Source organism: Arachis hypogaea, chromosome 11 (genome assembly GCF_003086295.3).
Source record: "Arachis hypogaea cultivar Tifrunner chromosome 11, arahy.Tifrunner.gnm2.J5K5, whole genome shotgun sequence".
Lineage (NCBI taxonomy): Eukaryota > Viridiplantae > Streptophyta > Magnoliopsida > Fabales > Fabaceae > Arachis > Arachis hypogaea.
This window is the reverse complement of record NC_092046.1, coordinates 103,920,668-103,931,440: the sequence shown is the minus strand read 5'-3', so window position 1 is coordinate 103,931,440 and position 10,773 is coordinate 103,920,668.

Sequence of the window (10,773 nt, the reverse complement as noted above, 5' to 3'; positions counted from 1 at the left end):
ATCCATTGATCCATCTGCTGCCAGGTTGTGCTATAACTCTGAGAATGGCATCCCAGTCAAATTGGTATGTCTGGCGTTTGAAATGACGCTTCTTGGAATGCGTCCAATCCTTCTGGAGCAGGGGGAAGATCTAAAGCTCGTTGAATGGCCTTTTCAGTTATGGGGACTTGCTTCTGACGGACATAGACAGACTACATGGTTGGCATGTGAAAATTGGAGTAAAATTCAACTACCCATGAAAGGTTAACCTGCCGTGGCTATCTCCGTAGGAATCCTCATTGTCTTTGCTCAATACGGGGCTCAACAAATTCAATAATGTGGGTTGGGAGGATGAGAAGGTACTCATTGTTATAGTTTTGCTCAGCCAAGATGGGGAACATCTGCTCACAGTAGCGGTTAGTGAACCGCGCATTGTCCTTTACTGGAAAGGCTTTTTCTTTTTCATCAACCTTGATGATCCTCTTGACTCGCTTTGTTGAGGGCTTTATTGCTGTTGAAGATGGCTCTGCAGCTAGTGCTCTTTTTGTTCCTTTCCTTGCTGGTGGTTTGGGAGTAGCTTTCTGTTTACCCTTCTTGGTGGCCATCCTGAAAAGGGAAGAAGAAAGTAATATGTAAAGCTAAGGGTTATAGCAAGGAAGAGAATAGCACAAGTGATAATCAATGCCAAGGTAAAGAAGGATGACTCTTATCACATGGTCGCGACTCTATGTGATCAGTTCATCAATGGAAATATAGCAAGGGCATATTCAGGCAAGATGCGAGATTTTTATTGGCATGCCGGCAAAGGCATGAGTAGCATAGATCAAGCATTAATTGCCCAATTTGAATATCAACTCTTTCAAACTAACAACCTATTTGTGTTGACAATTATATTTAATGAATTATATATAAAAGGGGTTTTGTGAAAAGCAGGCATTAGAGTAGAAGAATAGAATAATTTAAAAATGCGTAATGCCATACGGACTTTTTCACAAACACTTAGCATGCATGGTAAATATGTTATTGAAAGTATTAAATTGTACATGTAAGCAACCCTTTAAGAAGTAATATTAATTGTCAAACAACTTCTAAATAATCCACAAGCAATTATAGAAGAAAATAATCACCCAATTAAATTTCTAACATCAATCAAAAGAATGTAAAAAGAAAAAGAAAAAGAAAGAGAAAGAAAACATAGATAATAAAAGTAAAAAGAAAAAGAAAAAGAAGAAGAAAACATAAATAAAAATAATAATGGAAAAGTAAAAAAGGGAAGATAAATGAAAAGAACCTTGATGATGAAGATTAAGAGTGAAAGAAGAAGGAGGGAGAAAGTAAGAAGTAAGAAGGAATAAAGAAGAAAGAAGGAAGAAGAAAGAAATAAGAAGGGAGAGGAAAAAATTAGGATTGGGAAGAAAAGATAAGATATCTGGCACTGACCTAGTAAAACTGCACGTCGCATGTGACGCGGACGCGTGGAGCACGCCTTCGCGTGATTTGTGATAATTTCAGGTGACGCGTACGCGTGGGTGACGCGCATGCGTGACCTGATTTATGCTATTGGAGCGAGTGCAGCCTCGCGTACGCACAACTCTCTGTATTTACGCACATTGCCAAAATTTTGGGTGACGCGTGCGCGTGGGGGACACATACGCGTGAATGGTCTAACGTCAAAAAATGACGCGTAAGCGTGGGTGACACGTACGCGTGATGGGGTTTGTGCTTCTAGCATCATTCCAACCCCACTCCATCATAACTCTATGCCATACACCGCTTTACGTCGATTTTGTAGGGTGACGGGTGCGCGTGGGTGACGCGTATGCGTGGGAGGTTAATTTTTCAAATGACGCGGACGCGTCAGGGACGCGTTCGCGTGGGCACGTTTGTGCCTAAGGCACGCCTCTAGCCACGCTCCCGCGTGACTCTCTGCTTCTTTTCTTCTTTGTGTCGAATGCACATATGACGCGGACGAGTTAGCGACGCTTGCGCGTCGCGTGCATTTTTTTATATGTAGAATGCAAATGCAAATGCAGACTATATGCAGAGATTATGAGAAGAGTCACTTAAGAAAATAAAGTAAAATAAAATAAAACAAAACTAAGACTGAAACGGAACGATCATACCATGGTGGGTTCTATCCTACCTAGCACTTTGCTTTTGCGTCCTTAAGTTGGACGGTCTTCAAGCTTATTCTGCTTTTATTAGTGGGTCTTTCAAGAGGAAAACCTCTAGCTCTTTGTGATCCTTTATCATTTCTCCATGATAAAGCTTTAGGCGATGTCCGTTGATCTTTATGAATTTGGAGCTAGAAGGATGACGCAGGTGAATAACTTTGTATGGCTCTGCCTTCTCAACTCTGTAGGGACCTTCCTATCTTGATCTCAGTTTACCTGGCATGAGCCTGGTGCGCGGCAGAAGTTAGGCCAATTAAAATATTGTAATGTAAGAACAGCATTGTGAGTATAGCTCTTAGCCTGCTAAAATCTGCCTCACCAATTTAGAAAAGTGTCACAAAAAATAGAATAAAAATACTGGGAGTATGAGTCTCAGGTCGTCTCCCAATGAGTTGCAAGAAAGGATGCTAATTTATTAATTAGGAGTTTCCAAGAGAGTTTGAGTTTGGGTGATAAGCAATTAAATAATTGTAAATTAAATCAATAAAAACTAAGAATGATTATTAATATTCTAGATAAAAATCCTTGACTGGGGGAATGATTAATTGGAAGTTCTATCCTTGTTGGGGTCTCTTAAGTGTAGTATCAAAAAGGTTGTTGTTTTCACTTAGTTAACCCTTACTAAATAAAGGAAAGTCAAGTGATTGAGATAACTCTTATTCGCAAATCCTAGTCCTCTCCCTTGGGAAGGTCTAGCGTTAGTAAATACAGAACTAGCCAACAACTTCCAGTTTAATCAGCACTTAAGCCTTCCAACTCAAGTGTCTCCTTTTAATCAACCCCCATGTCAAGTAGGAAATCTACTCTATCGATATAAATATAACGCTCATAAAAATATAAGAAGAAGACATGATAAATTAAATTAAATTAATTGAAAGTAAAAGCAATCCTTTGCATTAACAATCCATGAAAATAATCCAATTACCAATCTAAACAAGAATTAAGAATATGGAATAAATAAAAGAGCAAGTAAGGAAACAAACTAGAATAGTATCTTCAACGGAGGTAATGACTCTTCAATATCCAAAAGCAAAAGCAATAAAACTAATGAACTATGAATGTAAAGCAAACCTAAAAACTATCCTAATGAGAATGTGTCAATGTGTGAATGAATGTCTTGAGTCTCTACGTGTTCCCTGGCTTTATTCTGTGTTTCTGGGCTGAAAACTGGGTCAAAACGCGGCCTGAAATAGCCTCCAGCATTTTCTGTTATTTCTGCAGATCGCGCAGGTCACGTGTACGCGTCATCCATGCGTTCGTGTCATTCAGTGATTTTTTTTGTCACGCGTATGCGTCGTCCATGCGTGCGCATCATTCGTGCAGACTCTAATCCGCGCGTATGCGTCAGGCATGCGCACGCGTCGCTGCAATTTTCTCCATGTCGCGCGCACGCGTGAGCCATGCGTGCGCGTCATTGCTCGCTGATCATCTCCTTAGTTTCTTGTATTCCTTCCATTTTTGCAAGCTTCCTCTCCATTTTCTAAGCCATCCCTGCCCTATAAAGCCTGAAACACTTAAAAAACGGATCACGGCATCGAATGGTATAAAGGAGAATTAAAATACACAAATTAAAGATCTCTAGGAAGTAAGTTTTCAACCATAGAACAAAACAAGGAAGGAATTATAAAATCATACAATTAGTATGAATAAGTGGGTGAAGACTTGATGAAACCACTCAATTAAACACAAGATAAACCATAAAATAGTGGTTTATCAACCTCCCCACACTTAAACATTAACATGTCCTCATGCTTAGCTTAAGGAGATAAAATAAATGAGTAGGAAAAAGTAAGACTCATGCAATACAATGCAACTTATGCATATGAATGCAACTATATGATAAAATGATTTTTCCTACTTAGTTAAAAATAAATAAGTTCTTCAAGACAAAAATAAATCATATTTCACTAATTCAAATTATACAGTAAAAACAAGTAAACTTGTAGGAAGATAGCTCATGAAAGTAGGGAACATAGAATTAAGCATTAAACCCTTACTGATGGTGTATATGCACTCTAGTCACTCTAGTGTATAGGGTAATCACTCTACTCCTCTCTAATCATGCTTTTTAAACCTTGTTCTTCACCTAACCAATCAACAAGTATTTAATGCACCAATGCAAACATCATGAGGTCTTTTCAAGGTTGTAATGGGGCCAAGGTAAAGGTGAGGATATATATATGGCTAAGTGAGCTATAAATTGAATCCTTGATTAAGCTAAGCTCTTACCTATACATACTCTGTATTCTTCTTAAATCATGCCTAGCTACCCAAAATTTTTCCACTTTTGTATTACATACTCATGCATCAACTTTTCTCTTAACTTGTATCACATATGCATTGATTTTTATCGAACTTAACTTAGCATTGGGGTAATTTTGTCCCCTTATTCATTTATTTAATTACTTAATTATTTGAATATTTTTTATTTTTTTTTATAAAAAGAAAAATAAACATAGCTTATCAATGCTCATGGATTTATAATTTTTCTAGTTTCACATGAGTAGGTACCCAAATTTCCATTATTTTATCAAATTAAAAATATAACACATTCCCTTATTAACCCATGTTCCCACAATTTTCCCACATTTTATTGACACACAATTCTATCTTAAGCTAACCAAAGATTCAATTTGGGGTATTACTTGTTTTTCCGCTTAAGGCTAGTGATGTGGTAAAATATAGAACAAATAGGATTAAGAGGCTCAAATTGGCTAACAAGGGTGATTGAAAGGGTAGGCTATTTGGGATAAGTGAGTTAATAGAATAATGGCCTCAATCATATGCGTGCATATAACACATTAAATATCGGACATATAGGATGGAAAAAAATATAGATTACAATCATAGAGAAGCAAACACACAAGAATAAAATTTTATGGTTAAATAATGTAACCATGTAATTAAGCTCAAATCTCACAGGTTGTGTGTTCTAGCTTTTAACTATGTTCCAAATACAACTTCCAAACAGGTTTAACACAAAAGTTTTGATTTAAATCAGTGAAATTATTCAAAAATAGGATCTTAAAAAGAAACTTATTGATTTTCAACCAATTAGAACATGCATGCAAATAACCTATTACTATACAATTTATCCTATCCTAAACAAAAGAAAAATTAAATAAATATCCTATTCTATTGGTGCTAAGAAAGAGAAATTACCTCCGAAAGTCAGGTACTGACCGACCTCCCCACATTTAAAGCTTGGCACTGTCCTCGATGCCATCAGTTAGGAACAAAGGGGGGCTGGTAGCAGCATTTCCACAATCGGGACCGTCATGGCTCCTTGTGCTTGTAAATGAAGTGGAGTCCGGGGTGTCTAGTTTTTCTTCAGGTGGGTGGTTACCAACAAGTAGCTCCTTGAGGTATGTAAATCGGCGCTTGTTACGGTGCTCCCTTTGTTTTCCTTTCCGGTCAAGCTGGTCTAGTTTCTCAAGTATCTGATGGAGCAGTTGGTTTGTTAAAGGTGCTTTTGATGTGGAAGGAGAAGGAGTATCTTCGGCCGGTTCTGCAGGCCGGCTAGTAGGGCCTGCTGGAGGTCTGATATATTTCCCGTTAGGGACATACTGATCATCCCGTGGAATCATGGCCTTGGTGTCCCCAGCTCTGTAGGAGACTCCGGCTACTGAGACTAGATCTGAAACCAAGGCGGGAAAAGGTAGGTTGCCTGCAATCTGTACGTGTCTCATAGCATGTCGAATGTGTCTTGGTAAATTGAGGTGCTGGTCTGTAAGGATACACCAGAGTAGAACAGCCATGTCTGCGGTGAAGCAGGACTCGTGAGTGCTCGGAAAGATATAATGGGACATAATCTGTGCCCATACTCAAGCCTCCAAGGTGAGTGCTGAAGCCAATATGCTCTTAGGTCGAGATCGATGGTATCCGTAGATCCATCTGCTACCAAGTTGTGCTATAACTCTGAGAATGGCATCCCAGTCAAATTGATATGTCTGGCGCTTGAATGAGGCTTTTTGGAATGCGTCCAATCCTTCTGGTGTAGGGGGAGGATCTAAAGCTTGCTGAATGACCTCTTCTGTTATGGGAACTTGGTTCTGACGGACATAGACAGACTGCATGGTTGGTATGTAAAAATTGGAGTAGAATTCAACTACCCATGAGAGGTTAACCTGTCATGGCTGTCTACGTAGGAATCCCCATTGTCTTCGCTCAATGCGGGGCTCAACAAATTCAATCATGTGGGTCGGAAGAATGAGAAGGTACACATTGCTATAGTTTCTCTAAGCCAGGATGGGGAACATCTGCTCATAGTAGCAGTTAGTGAACCGCGCAGTGTCCTTTGCTGGAAAAGTTTTCTCTTTTTCATCGACCTTGATGATCCTCTTGATTCGCTTTGTTGAGGGCTTTACTGCTGTTGAAGATAGCTCTGCCACTAGTGCTCTTTTTGTTCCTTTCCTTGCCGGTGGTTTTGGAGTAGCTTTCTCTTTTTCCTTCTTGGTGGCCATCCTAAAAAGGAAAAAGAAAGTAACATGTAAAGCTAAGGGTTCGAGCAAGGGAGAAGATAGTACGAGTGATAATCAATGCATGGTAAAGAAGGATGTCGTTAACACATGGTCATGACTACATGTGAAAAGTTCATCAATGGAAATATAGCAAGTGCATGTGATGGCAATTAAATGCAAGATGTTTATTGGCATGCCGGCAAAGGCTTGAGTAGCATAGATCAAGCATTAAATGTCCAAGTTTGATTATCAACTCTTTCAAACTAACAATCTATTTGTATTGACAATTATATTTAATAAATAAAATATAAGAGGGGGTTTGTGAAAAACAGGCATTAGAGTAGTAGAATAGAATAATTTAAAGTAATGTGGAATGCCATACGGGCTTTTTCACAAACACATAGCATGCATGGTAAATATGTTATTGAAAGTATTAAATTGAACATGCAAGCAACCCTTTAAGAAGTAATATTAATTGTCAAACAATTCTACAATAATCCACAAGCAAAATGTAAAAGAAAATAATCACCCAGTTAAATTTCTAACACCAATTAAAAGAATAAGAAGGAAAAGAAAAAAAACATATATAATGAAAGTAAAAAGAAAAAGCAAACAAAAACATTAATAAAAATAATAACGGAAAAGTAAAAAGGGAAGAAAGAAAGAAAAGAACCTTGATAATGGATGTAAAAAAAAATAAGGGAGGAGAAAGTAAAAAGTGAGAACGAATAAAGAAAGAAGAAGGGAAAAGAAAGAAATAAGAAGGGAAAAGAAAAGATTAGGATTTGGGGAAGAAAAGATAAGATATCTGGTGCTGATTTGGATAAGCTGTGCATCGTATGTGACGCGGACGCGTGGTACACGCGTACGCGTGACCTGATTTGTGCTATTGGCGCGAGTGCAGCCTCGCGTACGAACAACTCTCTGTTTTATACGCTCATTGCCAAATTTTAGGGTGACGCATGCGCGTGGGTGACGCACACGCGTGAATGGCCATATTTTGAAAAACGACGCGGCCGCGTGGGGCACACATTTGCGTGGTAGGGCTTGTGCTTCCAGCACCATTCCAGCCCCCACTCCATCATAACTCTCTGCCATATACCCATTTACGTCGAGTTCGTAGGGTCACGCGTGCGTGTAGGTGACGCGCTCGCGTGGAAGGCTATTTTGCAATTTGACGCGGACGCGTCCGTGTTTTGTGCCTTAGGCATGCCTTCAGCCACGGTCCCGCGTAACTCTCTGCTTCTTTTCTTCTTGTTTCGGAATCACCTATGACGTGGACGCGTCAGCGACGCTTGCGCATCGCGTGCCCCTTTTTTTTGTATGTAGTATGCAAATGCAAATGCAGGCTATAAGCAGAGATTATGAGAAGATTCATTAACAAAAACAAAATAAAAAAAAAAGTAAAATAAAACTAAGACTGAAAACGGAACGATCATACTATGGTGGGTTGTCTCCCACCTAGCAATTTGCTTTTACGTCCTTAAGTTGGACGGTCTTCAGGCTCATTCTGCTTCTGTTGGTGGGTCTTCCAAGAGGAAAATCTCTAGTTCTTTGTGATCCTTCATCTTTTCTCCATGATAAAGCTTTAGACGATGTCCATTGACCTTAATAAATTTGGAGCTAGAGGGATGACGTAGGTGAAAACTCCGTATGGATCCGCCCTCCCTACTCTATAGGGACCTTTCCATCTTGATCTCAATTTACCTGGCATAAGTCTCAGTCTGGAGTTATAAAGAAGAACTAACTCCCGTGGTCTGAACTCTCTCCTTTTTATGTGCTTGTCATGGACAACCTTCATCTTCTCTTTGTATCACCTGGAGTTGTCATATGCTTCTAGGCGAAGATTCTCCAATTCTGCTAGTTGCAGTTTTCTTTCAGCACCAGATTCTTCAAAATTCATATTGCATTCCCTTACAGCCCAAAAAGCCTTGTGTTCCACCTCTACTGGAAGGTGGCAAGCTTTTTTGTACACTAAGCGGAAGGGGCTCATCCCAATGGGTGTCTTGTACGCTGTTCTATATGCCCAGAGTGCATCTTGTAGTCTGGCACTCCAGTCCTTCCTATGAGGCTTTACAATCTTCTCCAGAATATGGTTAATCTCTCTGTTAGACACTTCTGCTTGTCCATTGGTCTGGGGACGATAAGTGGTTGCTACTTTGTGGACTATCCCATGCTTCTTCAATAATCCTGTTAGTCTCCTGTTACAAAAGTGAGTGCCTTGATCGCTCACGATTGCTTGTGGTGATCCAAAACAACAGATAATATGGTTTCTAACAAAGGAAACAACAGTGTTAGCATCATCAGTGCGGGTAGGAATTGCTTCCACCCATTTAGAAACATAATCTACAGCTAACAGTATATAAAGGTAACCATTAGAGTTTGGAAATGGACCCATGAAGTCAATGTCCAAACATCAAAAATTTCAAAGAAAAGCATAATCTGTTGAGGCATCTCATCCCTCTTGGATATATTACCAAACCTTTGGCATGGGGAACAAGATTTACAAAATTCAGTAGCATCTTTAAAAAGAGTAGGCCACCAGAATCCACAGTCTAAGATTTTTCTAGCTGTTCTTTGAGGGCCAAAATGTCCTCCACTCTCAGAAGAGTGGCAGGCCTCTAAAATGGACCGGAATTCTATTTGAGGCACACACCTCCTAATTACCTGGTCAGCACCACACCTCTATAGATATGGGTCATCCCATATATAATATTTAGATTCGCTTTTCAGCTTGTCCTTTTGATGTTTAGTAAAATTGGGAGGGAAAGTATGGCTAACTAGATAATTAGCTACAGGTGCATACCAAGGAACTACTTCTGATACTGCATGCAAGCTATCAAATAGAAAAACATCATTTATAGGAGTGGAGTCATCCTTAATGTGCTCAAGGCGACTCAAGTGGTCTGCCACTAAATTCTTGTTACCACTTCTATCCTTAATTTCTAAATCAAATTCTTGCAGTAGCAGTATCCAACATATCAACCTTGGTTTGGACTATTTTTTGTCTAATAAATATTTTAGAGCTACATGGTCTGAGTATATTACTACCTTAGTACCAAATAAATAGGCTTGGAATTTATCCAGAGCAAAAACAATAGCAAGAAGCTCTTTTTTAATAGTAGTGTAATTAGACTGAGCAGCGTCTAAGGTCTTAGACGCATAAGCAATTACGAAGGGATCCTTACCTTCGTGCTGGACCAGCGCCGCTCCTACTGCATGGTTGGAGGCATCACACATAATGTCAAATTGCTGGCTCCAGTCTGGTTCTCTCACAATCGGAGCTTGAGTTAGGGCGATCTTCAATTTATCAAACGCTTTCATGCAGTCCTCACTGAACTCGAACTCAATATCTTTCTGTAGCAGTCTAGATAAAGGTAATGCTACCTTACTGAAGTCCTTAATGAACTCCTGTAAAAACCTGCATGGCCTAAGAACGAACGGACTTCCCTCACGGAAGAGGGGCAAGGTAAACTAGAAATGACATCTACCTTTGCTGGATCTACTGAAATACCAATTTTAGAGACAACATGCCCTAGAACAATCCCTTGTTTTACCATAAAATGACACTTTTCAAAATTGAATACAAGGTTTGAACTAACATACATGTCTAATACTCTAGCTAAACTATCCAAGCAGAGGACAAATGAATCACCATATACGCTAAAATCATCCATAAATCCTTCCATACAGTTCTCAATAAGATCTGAAAAGATACTCATCATGCATCTTTAGAAAGTAGCTGGTGCATTACATAAGCCAAAAGGCATCCGTTTATATGCATACGTTCCAAAGGGACATGTAAAAGTGGTCTTTTCCTGATCTTCAGGAGCTAGATGAATTTGAAAGTAGCCTGTATAACCATCTAAAAAGCAATAATGGGATTTACCTGACAGGCGATCGAGCATCTGGTCAATAAATGGCAAGGGGGTAGTGATCCTTGCGAGTAGCTTGGTTGAGACGCCTATAGTCAATGCAAATCCTCCATGAATTCTTCACTCTAGTTGTTAGGAGCTCTCCATGCTCATTCTTTATTGTTGTGACTCCAGACTTCTTGGGCACCGCTTGTACTGGACTGACCCATTCATTATCTAAGATGGGGTAAATGATATCCGCTTCAAGTAGCCTGGTCACTTCTTTCTTGACAACTTCTAAGATGG